At 31.1% G+C, this 12,734-nt stretch overlaps 1 long non-coding RNA gene across 1 annotated transcript in view; it reads right to left on the reverse strand.

The window, feature by feature from the left end:
• The window catches only part of LOC126739237 (uncharacterized), a 23,804-nt gene continuing 11,070 nt past the window's right edge, over positions 1-12,734 (reverse strand). Inside the window, exons 2-3 of the long non-coding RNA XR_007661578.1 lie at positions 7,703-7,909; positions 1-130 (exon numbers count right to left, since the gene is read on the reverse strand). This is a non-coding gene — a long non-coding RNA (uncharacterized LOC126739237). The remainder of the gene's footprint in view (positions 131-7,702; positions 7,910-12,734) is intronic.

Below are 12,734 nucleotides of genomic sequence, written 5' to 3' on the forward strand. Positions count from 1 at the left end.
TTCGGAGCAAAGTGTTTATTATTATCATAAGTTATTATATATATAAATAATTTTTTTTAAAACTGTGGGAAGAATTATAAGTTTCGCCGACGACACAGTTGTTGTCTACACAGGAGAGACCTCGCAAGCCCTAAAACAAACAGCCGAAAATGATTTTCAATTAATAGCAAATTGATTTAAGAAAAGCAAACTAACATTAAATGGGCAAAAAAACAAAATGTATTAGTTTTACTTCTTACACCAGAAATCGTCCCCTAATAGGTGCTTTAGAAATTAGTCAATCGTTGTCAATTCCTGCATCACCGTCCATAAAATATTTGGGTATTATTGTAGACCAACATCTTAAATAGGATTTACAATTAAAGCAGTTGACCAATAAAATTAGAGGTTTCGTTTCAACTTTTAAATATTTAAAACAATACCTGAGTATCAAGAACCTTACCATAATATACTATTCGCTGGTTCAATCTCATTTGACATATGGATTGATCGGGTGGGGTGGTGTCCTCATTCAAAAATGGATACTAAAAATTATATTTGAAAAAAATCGACTATTTCCAACCAATTTACTTTATAAGGAAACAAAAATAATGGACATGAGGAAACTTTACTGTTTCAATTTAAGTATGAATATATCTAGGAAAAAAATCACAGACATACTCCACAAGAAATAGGCTTAATCAAAATGCGCGTGTTGGTAGGAATAAAAAAAGTATCGGTCAGCGTCATTTCAAATATTTAGCACTGAAACTTGATAATATTATACCAAGACCCATGCAGGAAAAAATGTCTACAGCAACGTTTAAAGTTTATGTCAGGCTTCAGGTTTAGCTTGTTCTTATTATTTTTGTAATAACAGAGCGATAACTTTTATTAAACGTTTGATAATTCCAATATTCTTTTGTTGATTCCTATGTGCTACTGTGAGTATTTGAATTTAAATAATGTTGTCTTTTCTTATTGTATGTGTTGTGCAAGATGTGGTTGTCCTTATTTTTAATGTTGTTTTAAAACCGGCAATAAGAATAATTGAATATGGACAGATACAAATAAATTATGAGTGATGTATTGAAATACCATTGATGGGATAATTTCTCGGACTTGACAAGAAAAACCCGATATTGACCTTTAAACCCGAATTGGACTATATATATATATATATATATATATATATATATATATATATCCCTAAAGAAAAAGTACCAACAAGCTTCTAAATAGAGCAGCTTCGGTACTAATCGTTTATTTTTTCCTTGTACTTGTACGTAACGTAGAATAAGTATTTTGTATTTAAATCTTGGAAATAAACGTATTATTATTATTATAGTAGAGCGTTTTCGGCGTATGATCATTGCTAACTGAAGTGAGTTGAATGTGATTAGGCAATGAAGTGCTTGAATAATGCTTCGAATAATTTTTTTGGTAGTATAAATAGTTTTTGAGATATTTCAACTTCCAGCCCTCTAGTGCCACCGACATCGGTATTTTTACATAAATTTCTTAATACCTTATAGTGTTTTTAATTAAATGATTCTAGGACAATCAAACAATAAATATTTTGAAACTTAGGTTGTTAACAACAAATAATCTGAAGCGAAATCATTTGCCTACATCCAACATCGCCACGACAAGACGCCCTTGAAAAAAATCTTTTTAAACAAATTTAATCTCTAGAACCCACCATCACGTCATACTGCAGATGACAGGATTCTTTGAACGTAAAAGCATCGAGCATCACCCCGTCTCATTTCATTACATCCATCTATTATACCACGCCTGTCTTCTTCTATCTTTTATATTGTATTCATTCTCCTTATCCGGTTGCTCACAGAGAAATCCCAAGCGCTCGTCGCGTTTAGACTGTACCGAAAGGATATTGCGATCGATAAGCGGATCACAGTCTATCGTCGCACCGTGCCTGGCGGTCATAAGACCCTCACATGTCTGAAACACTTGGGGAGTACATCCAAAGCAGTCGGCCAACTGATGATTGTACCCGAACGTGCTTGGTAAGCGTTCTAACGAGCTGTGCGGCTGTGGCGATATTTAGAAACCACTCGGTCCTTCCTTGGAGATATATCTTTAAATTGCAGCTGTTTTCGCTGACGATGCTTCAAAATGCGAGGCCGCGTTATAGGAATCTTTGTTGGGTTTATCTGTTTTCGTTGAATGCAACCGCATGATGGCATCGTTATATTTCGCAGTTAAATAAGAATGTGAATCCATCAGATAGATTTCAGCAAATTAGTCATACTGAATTTTGACTAATAATAATAAAATATTTGTCAGAGCCTAAATTCTTAAGGGCGTATTATATTATTTCCAGTTATTTCTATTTGATTTTAATAAATGTACAACATCTTGTCAGGATGTATTACAATAATAAACTTTTAAGCAGTAGCACGATAAATGTACTTACATTAACTTGTGGTGTATGTTTTAATTGTGTAAGAAGACAGAATGAGAGATCTATTGCTTACGTCAGGATTTGAGATCATTAATATGAGATGATACGATACTACATACCTAAAAAGTAATTGTAAGCAAATATTTTACCCCAGTTATTGTGAATGTTCACTAAAGATAAAAGAGGCCATTTCAGGTTTATAGCAGCTGTACATAATACCATAAAACTAACAACAAGACTAACATCCTTCAAATTATAGACATCAGTAGAACTTGTTAAACAGTTGTTCACCAATCCAGGTAGAACAAAACTTGTCCAGCATTAGAAATCATGTGCTCGCAAACACTCCACAAACCAACACACTGATGTAATGACTGAGTTGCACTAGTGTCACGCACCTACTTACACTAGCTAGCGTTGTTTTACATACCAAGGTATCAGGTCACTACACTTAGTACGGAAGGATGCGCATTTAAATATTACTTTCTTTATACTGATAATGATTAAAATAATAACAAAAACATAAAATAAAGGTAAAATATTGCTCAGTGAAAACTCTCACCTTTGTAATTGATGGGTATAAATAGTTCAATAAAGGCCCTAACCACTACACTAGGAAAAAGTTCCGAGAGAACAAGTGGGCACTGCTGCGCGACTGTTTTCGAGTAAAATTACCGTCGAACTGAATTCTAAAAAGGATCATATTAAAAATATCCCTTACAAGAATCCTGGTAAATATCTGTCATCGCCTATGCGTTTGATATTCTACAGAGACCAACATTCCCACACATTATAACTTTCTCCGAAGTGACCTTTTTACCTACATAAGTGCTATTCCTGTTTATTTTGTCATCTCCGAAGAACCTCTTAAGACATAAAACTTAATGATTCTAACAGACAGCCCCCAACTTTACATGTCCACTCTTAACATTCTCAGCGTTTTTGAATCATTTTTGATGGTTGACAAAAATCAAATAAAATATAATAATTAAAATAAATTTACGTCTTATATATTTGAATATAATTTTACTATAGGTGCCTTCACTCAACTACTACTACTCAACCGCTCACTTCAATTATTATAATTTAGCATCTAGTGAATAATAATTTTAAGATATCGTGTGGGCCATGTTAATATATGGACCCAAATTGCTCCGAAAGTAAGCGAGATACAGAAAAATGTTTAAAACCTAAAAAGTTATTCAGGACAGAGGAGGACATGGATATGTGGAGGTCATTTTAACTTTGAGGTCGTCTTGCATAATTAATTCAAGGTCAGAATAATTTGTAGGGAGGTCGAAAAGAGCGAGAAATTTTAACCTCGAAAACGTCAAATCAAGGTTAAATTACAAAAAAGTGCTTTAAAGCTGTTTATTAATGTTTCTGATTGGATGAAACATTTAAAAAATACATTTAGCAAATAGTCAAGCAAAATTGTTTAAAAGCCATTTTGACCTTGAGGTCAATTATCAAGGCCATTTTCAGGTTCGAGTGATTTCATTCATTCGGAAACAACGACGTGGACGTAGTAAGTTCTATTTCTTTTAGGGTGCTTGATTAACATCAGTCCAATGTTATGATGTTACGATAACAAAGTTTGAAATATCATTATAAACGTAAAATGTCCCGCTCTTTTTGAATCCCCTTCACAAAATAGGGGTTTCTCAAGGTCAACATGACCTCCACAGATACATGTTCCCCTCTGTTATAAATAACTTCGGTGTCAAACATTTTTCTGCACCTCACTTACTTTTTGAGCAATTTGGGTGCATATATTAAAAACATTGAACCTTAAACACCCCCCATGGTTATGGTTTATGTACGTGCTCTTCACCTAGATAAGCCTATGCCTTGATACTGTTAGATGGTCATTTATAATTGAGCTAGCCATTTCCAGAAGTGGTTTTGTCGTCTTCTAGTCAATGTATCCGTCGCCTTTATCCACATGGTCAACTATACCCCAAATATAGGAAAAATGTTTATGTCTTTTTTAAAATTTGCTTTGATTTCTATTAGAACAAATTGATTTTTATAGACATATGCAAACAAGATAGGCTGAACTATAAATTTGAATTCGAATAATATACTGGAAATAAGTAATTATCTTTTTGCAGATTCAAGTTTTACCACCTATATTTTACAGCTGATTACCATGTAATGAAAAAATTAATTTTTTAACGTTATTTATGCGAAAAATACTCCATTTTTTCAGTATTATCGTAATAAATAGAGTATATTCTTTTAAAGAATATACAAGTAATGCGAAAAATATTAGTTTATTAAATATTCAATTTTTTTTTAAATTTCGGACATTTAGTTAAAATATAGCAACCTATTAACATTATAATAACTATATAAACTTGCATCTAAACTTAAATATAAATAAGTAAAACTTATTATAATTTTGTTTCAAATTCCACTACAAACCAGTATTATTTGAATTGAGATAATTAAATAATTGTTAATGAAAAGCAAATAGAGTAAAACCTATTTTCACCAGTTTATGCTTGCAGTCATAAGTGAAATAGGAATGTCATAAAAATCTACGAAAGTTGTGATTAAATGAAAATTATTAATCCCAAGAATCACTGATAGTCATAATGAAAAAAGCTCTGTTGAATCATAGTGACTTGTAAGTCATTCTCATGGATTTTAAATTAGTCTCTTTAAATCTTTAATTCGTTCTAAATATTGGTATGTATTTCCAAGTGATTCTAGTAATGGTTTATCACTTGATGAAATATAAAAAAAGGTGAATAAAATAAGTTTTTTATTTTGAGTTGAAAGGTTTTCTTTGGATTATAATTTATATATATAATATATGAAATAGTAGTATAGAACAAAAAGTATCGACCTCCCAAGTTTGTCAATCTTTTGTGGCAACTGTTCACCATACGATCCATGAATTTACCGAACCTAAGAATGATCCGGCATATTCATCATATCCTGGTGGAGCAAAGAGAACTCAAGAGTTTTAGTACTTGAGGGAGGGAGGCCGTAATCGCTCTGTATAAAGGGGCTTGGTGCCTAAAGATCTCCCTGATATTGAATCTTCTTTTGTTCTTTTAAGAGGTTATGTTTCAATCGTTTAGCAGTTACGGAAGTTTATTCGTTAAACTTCCTTCTTAGTCGAGTTTAATTTAAAGTGGATTTATTCGCTAAATTCAGATAAAAATAGTCTGAGGGAGAGATGTCTATAAGGGGGTTAAATTAAAAATTCAAGTTTTAAAAGAGCATATTTATGAAAATTTAAATATTACTTTATAGGGATATAGAGATATAATCTTATGCCAAAATTTCCAGTGAATTTATTCGCTAAATTCCCATTAAAACACTCTAAGGGGGTTAAATTAAAAATGCAAGTTTCAAAAGAGCAAATATGGAGATTCAATAAATAATTAATTAAGTATCAGTTGTTGTTGATTCTATGAATACATATCCAGTCGTCCAAAATTGTGCTAATAACCTATTTTATTCATTAAATATTTTTATACATATTGACACTTACTTTTTAATCTGTTTTAGTTTTTTTATTAGCTTTTAAGTTCGTATGTAATTGAGTTGATTTACTATTGGTAATGCATGTAACCAAAGGGCTTTATACCCCTGAAATATTGACAAAGCACGTAGCCAGTGCACCTTTTTCTTGAAAATTTGACTAAGTATGTACACAATGCGCCTACACCCCTTCAAATATTGACTAAGCCCGTAATCAGTGTGCTTTAACCCTGAAAACTTGACCAGAGAAATGGGTTTTCGTAGGTCGGGGCATGGCCAACTCCAACCCCACACTACCCTGGACGTTTGACAGGAATCACCCCTATCAAACGTCCAGGGTGTCTGTTTGCAAATTTCCTAAACTTAAAAAAAACTTGATGGGACAAAAAAAGATATAACAAATTAAGTTTTACTCTACTACAGGGCACCAACTCTTGAAAAAATAAAGAAATTTTACTATACAGATGTTAAACACTATTGTGAATAAAAGAATTTAATCATATAAAAGAATAATTAAAAATTTTATTCTAATTGCCTTATAATGAATATTGTTTTCTTATATGTATTTTTCTTTTATTTTCATACTTATACCATATCATGCCTAGTGCAAATTAACTCAATCATAATTCACTCTCACTAAATAAAAGAAAAATATTAATATGCTGACACTTAAAAAGGAATGCACTCGCAAATATTCCTGCAATATGAAAGTTTAGATTTTTTCTAAATAAATTAATATGACTATCTAAAGACAATATAATTAAGGTGTTCTTAATAGGACGTTACTGTGGTATGTTAAATCAAATTTGACTGCAACATGCTAAATAAAACAGATTATATTTTTATTTATTACAAGAACAAATTTCCGTATTAATATTAATACGGAACTAATTATTTTCGTTTTACTTCTTTATTACCTATTTATTCAGATTCTGATCAGCATCTAATCAGTATTTTTTTAATTTCCAAATTCCGAAATTGTGGAGAAAATGTAATAAATTTTTTTTGTTAATACAAGTTTCACTATTCCATACCACTTTTATAAGAAACATTCTTTCAAGGTTATATAGATCTTGGTAGAAAAATAATTTAAAAAACTCAGAAACTGTATTCTTAAGTAACTTTTAGTTCTTTTTTTACATGTCTGTCAAAAATGAAATCTTCTGGCATGGAACTTAAATTGATCAACGTTAATTGAGATGACCTGATTTATCTGTGTTCCATTCATTACACTCACAATGCAGTTACATTAATTTAACAATATAATTAGTAAAAAAATTAGTTGAACAGCGTAAAAACTCCAGTTGACTAATTCCAGATTGCAGTATTTAATTGATATAGAATAATTTTACCATTAGGTCCATGATACCTAATTTGCAAACATTTAAAACGCTTGATAATATTTTGACTTGGGTTGTAATTTTGTTCTTTTCGATCATATTTAAATACAATTTTAGCTTTAATCTGATTTTATTTAATGTTTATCAGCATACAAAGTAACCATTGTTCTAAATTGACTGAAGACCTAAAATAGTACCTAAAAATGTATCTACTTAGTAGTATGCAAATTCTACTAAACAATATTTTATTTTGAGTATAAAATTATGAGCCAAATTCCTCAGTGTTATTGCACGATTTCACAAATAACCTTATTTACATTGCTACCTGCTATTCCAAGTTAGAATACAAGATCCAAATAACTACGCTATACCTATAACGGTATGATTTACAGCAAGGCTTAGCCTCGTCTTTACACATTTGTATCAATCAATATTCTACACTGTAAAAGTTCCCTACCTGATTCGGTCACCGTCATTGACATGAAAACTTCGTCGAAGTGGTTTGCCACAGCGAACCACGTTCTGGTAGATAAGCATATCGTTCGTAATCGAGGTCAAAAGAAAATTCCCAAGTAAGTAAGTGTGTGCACTTTGTTCGTGCCAACAAGCTAACGATTGGTGCTGTTGTTGTTGCCAGAGATATTGTTCGTTGTATTAATGCCGGCTAAAAATAGAACATGAGAGATAGTAGTTGGTTTGCTGTTTTCAATTGCTTTCGGCTTGATGATGATACAATCTAATGTAAAATTACTCTTACTGCTGCTGCGTTAAGGTTATCGTTATTGCGAGATAATATCCACGCAAGCAATAGAGTTTTGTGTATTTAAATTGATGATTTAAATAGATATAGTCAATTGATTATTCATGCTAATTTAGGGCTTCTTCATATATATGCCATATCATAAAGATTAATAACCATTAATAAGCCGACTTTCAATAAATCAAGAGTTTAAACCGAGGCAAAAATAAACTTAGCTTTAATTTAAACCTCCAATTCCTGTAGATCAAAATATCTATAAAGGTAACAAATTTATCAATAAAAGAGCTCAAAGTCAAAAACGTCTAGGACATATGACTTTTTTGCTTGATTTCATTGAAGGATTACATTCCCGAATTTTTGGGTAATATTAAATACAACACCCCTTATATAGTGATATTAAAGTTACTTCCTATTATTTAATGAAGACTATTAATTTTATATACTGCTCGTAAGCACATTTTTTGCAATGAATGGGATTCTATAAACTGTACTTTATAAGCAGAATAGGCAAACAAAGCAAAATTTACATATTTACAGAGGATCTTTAATGCAACTAATTAACTGTATGTATCTTAAGAAAAAAGCCTAATTATCATTGCTGGAAAAAGAAGGCTAATCTATCACTGAAAACAACGGTCAGTTGCATTAGAAATAAGCATTTGTCCTTTTGGTCTAATAAAACGTAATCAAACGTAAAACCTAAGAAAACGTATTTTGATTAACACTTAACCCAATTGAGAGGATTAAAAACTTGTATACTTCAGTATCATCATCGTAAATATATTCAAACGATGATGACTGGCAATTTAATATAAATGATTTTATCTGATATTATTTATGTTCCAAACGATTTAGTAGGATTCCAAGATTATATGGTTTTACCAGATAATTTTCCATTCCTCAAATCAATGAATTTTTAAAGATTATTATTATGAAGATTTTTATTTCTTAAAACTATTATGGTCCTTTACAAAATACTTTCAAACATTTTACTTATGTTTAATTTAATTTATTGTCAGTTAGAAGCTTCCTCAAGCCTGTCGAGTCTTCAAAGCATTTCGAAAGAATTCCATGGAATGTTAAATTTAACTGTCCTAGGAGCAGTTGGATAAAAAAAAACTTCTATTTTATTCCAGATATTTAATTTTAGAGCTCCAAATAACAAGAGGAAAAGCAGTGCATGGAAGAAAAAATCCAATTGCCTGGACGAAAACTGAAATTTTCTTTCGTGTCTGAATACGTGATTTTTCACTTTATTATGGACATTGAAAGTAATTTTTGTCTTCCAGGAGTTCATTGAAGGAAAAATCTAATAAAGCTTCAAATAACAATATATAAAAAGTCCCTGATTTTGAACATTAAATGTTTTATAGGCAATAAATATCACCATGTACAAGTTTAAAGATGCACATTGCACCACAGACTTTGCTTACTATAAGATTGAGTTCAGGATATAGGTCTGACATGGGGAAAAATCTCGAGTGTTTGGCGATTTTTTCGAACATATCCCTTCTCAGTTTTTTATTATCCTAAGTAATAATTTAAAATTGTGTTCTTCTATTGTAGATTATCCAATCACGTACGAAAACAATAATTTTATTTCGATTCTTATGAGACGAGTCCATGATATAGGTCTGAAAAGGGAAAAATTCCGAGCTTTTCGCGACTTTTTCGGACATATCCCTTTCTAAGTTCTTTACTATCCCAAGTAATAATTTAAAATTGTGTTTTTCTATTATAGATTATCCAATTACGTACGAAAACAATCATTTTATTTAAAATGTTTGCTTATTAAGAGACTGAGTCAGTAATATAAGTCAAAAAAGGGGAAAAAAATCTCGAGCTTTTGGTCACTTTTTCGGACATGTCCTTTTCTCAGTTTTTTATTATTCTAAGTAATAATTTAAAATTGTGTTTTTCTATTATAGATTATCCAATTTCGTACTAAAACAATCATTTTATTTCGATCCTTTGCTTATTAAAAAACGGAGTCAATGATATAGGTCTGAAAAGGGGAAAAAGCTCGAGTTTTTCGCTACTTTTTTCGGACATATCTTTTTCCCAGTTCCTTACTATCCCAAGTAATAATTTCAAATTGTGTTTTCTATTATAGATTATCAAATTACCTACGAAAACAATCATTTTATTTCGATTCTTGGCTTATTAAGAAACTGAGTCAATAATATAGGTCTAAAAAGGGGAAAAATCTCGAGCTTTTGGCCATTTTTTCGGCCATATCTCTTCCTCGGTTCTTTACTATCCCAAGTAATAATTTAAAATTGTGTTTTTCTATTATAGATTATCCAATTTCGTACGAAAATAATCATTTCATTTCCATTGTTTGCTTATTAAGAGACTAAGTCAATGATATAGGTCTCAAAAGGGGAAAATCTCGATCTGAGGAGCAAGGTGGCTATAGATGTGGTCCGTTGTTGGCTAATCGTTGATCGTAAAACATATTTTGCAGCTGATTATTGACTCACTGGCCATTATGTGAAGATTTTCCAACATGTTGATAGAATATATTTCTATTATATATAGTTAATTGTAAAATTTGTACGATGTTAGGATACTACTCACCTAGAAATTATTAACTAACTTGTTCTGTAACTAGAAGAATTCAAAACTGTCTTCAATTACTATTTAAATCGTCTTCATACAATTCTAAGGCTGTCTTTTCTTATGACGCAATAAACATTAAATATCCAGGAATCTTGAAAATGTAGTTCTCTAAATCGGTGCACATTAGTGCCGCTCCAATAATGGGAATTTCGTCGATTAAAAATCACATTTTTCGTACACTTTGCTTCATCAATCCACATAATATTATCAAAAAGTAAAATTAACTCTCAGAACTCTACTTTTTGTGGGAATAGCTGTTTACAATATCAGTATCTTGAGGATGCTGAATGATGAAAAAGGCATTTAGATGCAATTTGTGTTCACGTAAAATTCTTATCATTAGTGACTGTTGTTCTAGGCTTTAAGGGGCTAAGATATAAGTCTTTTCGTTATTAAAGGTATGCCTACATGTTACATATGCTTACGGGTAGGAATACTTAAACGAAAAACACTGAAAGACAAAGTTTAGTCCACAGTTCTTTAAAATTTGGTTCTTAATTTTTCAGTTTCGATTGTGATTAAAGTCCCTCAAATAATAACATATTTATTGCTCAACTGCCTAGATATAAGATTAATTTCATTTGAACTTCATTAATAAATAAATTAATTAGTCCAGGCAGTTGAGGTACAATTTTAATTAATTTGCCTGAAATGTTAATAAGTCTATGGCTTAACTGCCTGGAATAATAAAATAATCTCTTAGATTAGATCATATTATTTCTAGTGCTTCTAGTGATTATGCTTAAGCTTTAAATATGCGATAATTTACTGTAAACCAAAGGGCAGTTTTGGGAACATTATTATCAAGAATTTTATTACTATGTCATAGAAGTGCGTAACTGCTGCATCGATATCTAAGACATCTAAGAAATCCCAATTTATCTTAAAGAAGTCCTCATATTGTAATCTTTTCAAATTGTAAAAAACATTATTAAACTTAAAATTTTTGCAACATTTTTAATTGGGTCTTCCTTAATTAAAAAGTCATTACATCTTTCAACTGTACAGTTTTCACGTGCAGATGATTGAAATAATCAATAATGCGTTCTCGTAGTTGCTCTTCAGTATTAATCGGCACTGAGTAAACAAAAGTTTTCAAGTGGTCCCAGAAGTAAAAATCCAGTGGATTAAGATCTAGAAGTAAAAATCCAGTGGATATTCAGTGCCTCTCAAAAACTTGGTTCAACTATATTCCATATCGCTTGCGGAAAATGAGCTGGTGCACCATCATCATGCATAAAATACATGATCTGCCTCTGTGTTATGGGAACTTCCTCTAAAAGTGCTGGCAGATTATGTATTATAAAATTAAAAAAACTTTGACCATCATCCAAACAGAATGGCGACTTACGGCCATCTTGCGGTGACTTGACATTAGGAAAATTTCACAGTAGTGATGTTAGTGACAGTTTTTACGTTGACTTTTTTTATTATTAGTTTTGGGAAAGCGTGGGCCCGAAAAAGCTTGTTGAAATTAAGGGCTTTCTATTTACCGTAATTTCTATTGACAAGTCCTAGTTTTTGTGGAAGTAGGACATTAAAAGGCATAGAATTCGAAATGGCGTACGTTTTCTACACATAGGGTTCTAGAAAAAACTAGGACAAAACTATCTTGTAAATATTGTTTAAGAATATCTGTTATTAATTGTTTTAGGACTTATAGAACTAAATGTTTTTTCACATTTCCTATAAACCCCATGTTAAAGAAATCATGGATGGAGGTATGCCAGATTCGTTCATTAAAGGATTGCAATAACTTTAAAGTTTGTTCCAACCATTTTAGTATCTCAAATTATAATAACCCTGATATTCCCTCTGAATCAAGACTTAAGTTTTGATGCAATTCCATAATCTCCGCTAAGACATCAGGTTCTGTTAGAACACCGTTATTCTTCATTTTTCCTGAAACCAAGAAAATCATTTCCAGATAACCAATTTGTTGGTAATAAAATTCAAGTTGCAAGTTCAGAGATTATAGACACTAGTGGTTACTTTTGAAAAATAAAAAAGCACATATTGCTTCCTAAAAGTCTCTTTATAATGATGAAAGATTCCAGTTTATAGAAGACAATATTGATGAAGCTACTAAGAATTCAATTGCTAAATT

Source organism: Anthonomus grandis, chromosome 8 (genome assembly GCF_022605725.1).
Source record: "Anthonomus grandis grandis chromosome 8, icAntGran1.3, whole genome shotgun sequence".
Taxonomy (NCBI): Eukaryota; Metazoa; Arthropoda; class Insecta; order Coleoptera; family Curculionidae; genus Anthonomus; species Anthonomus grandis.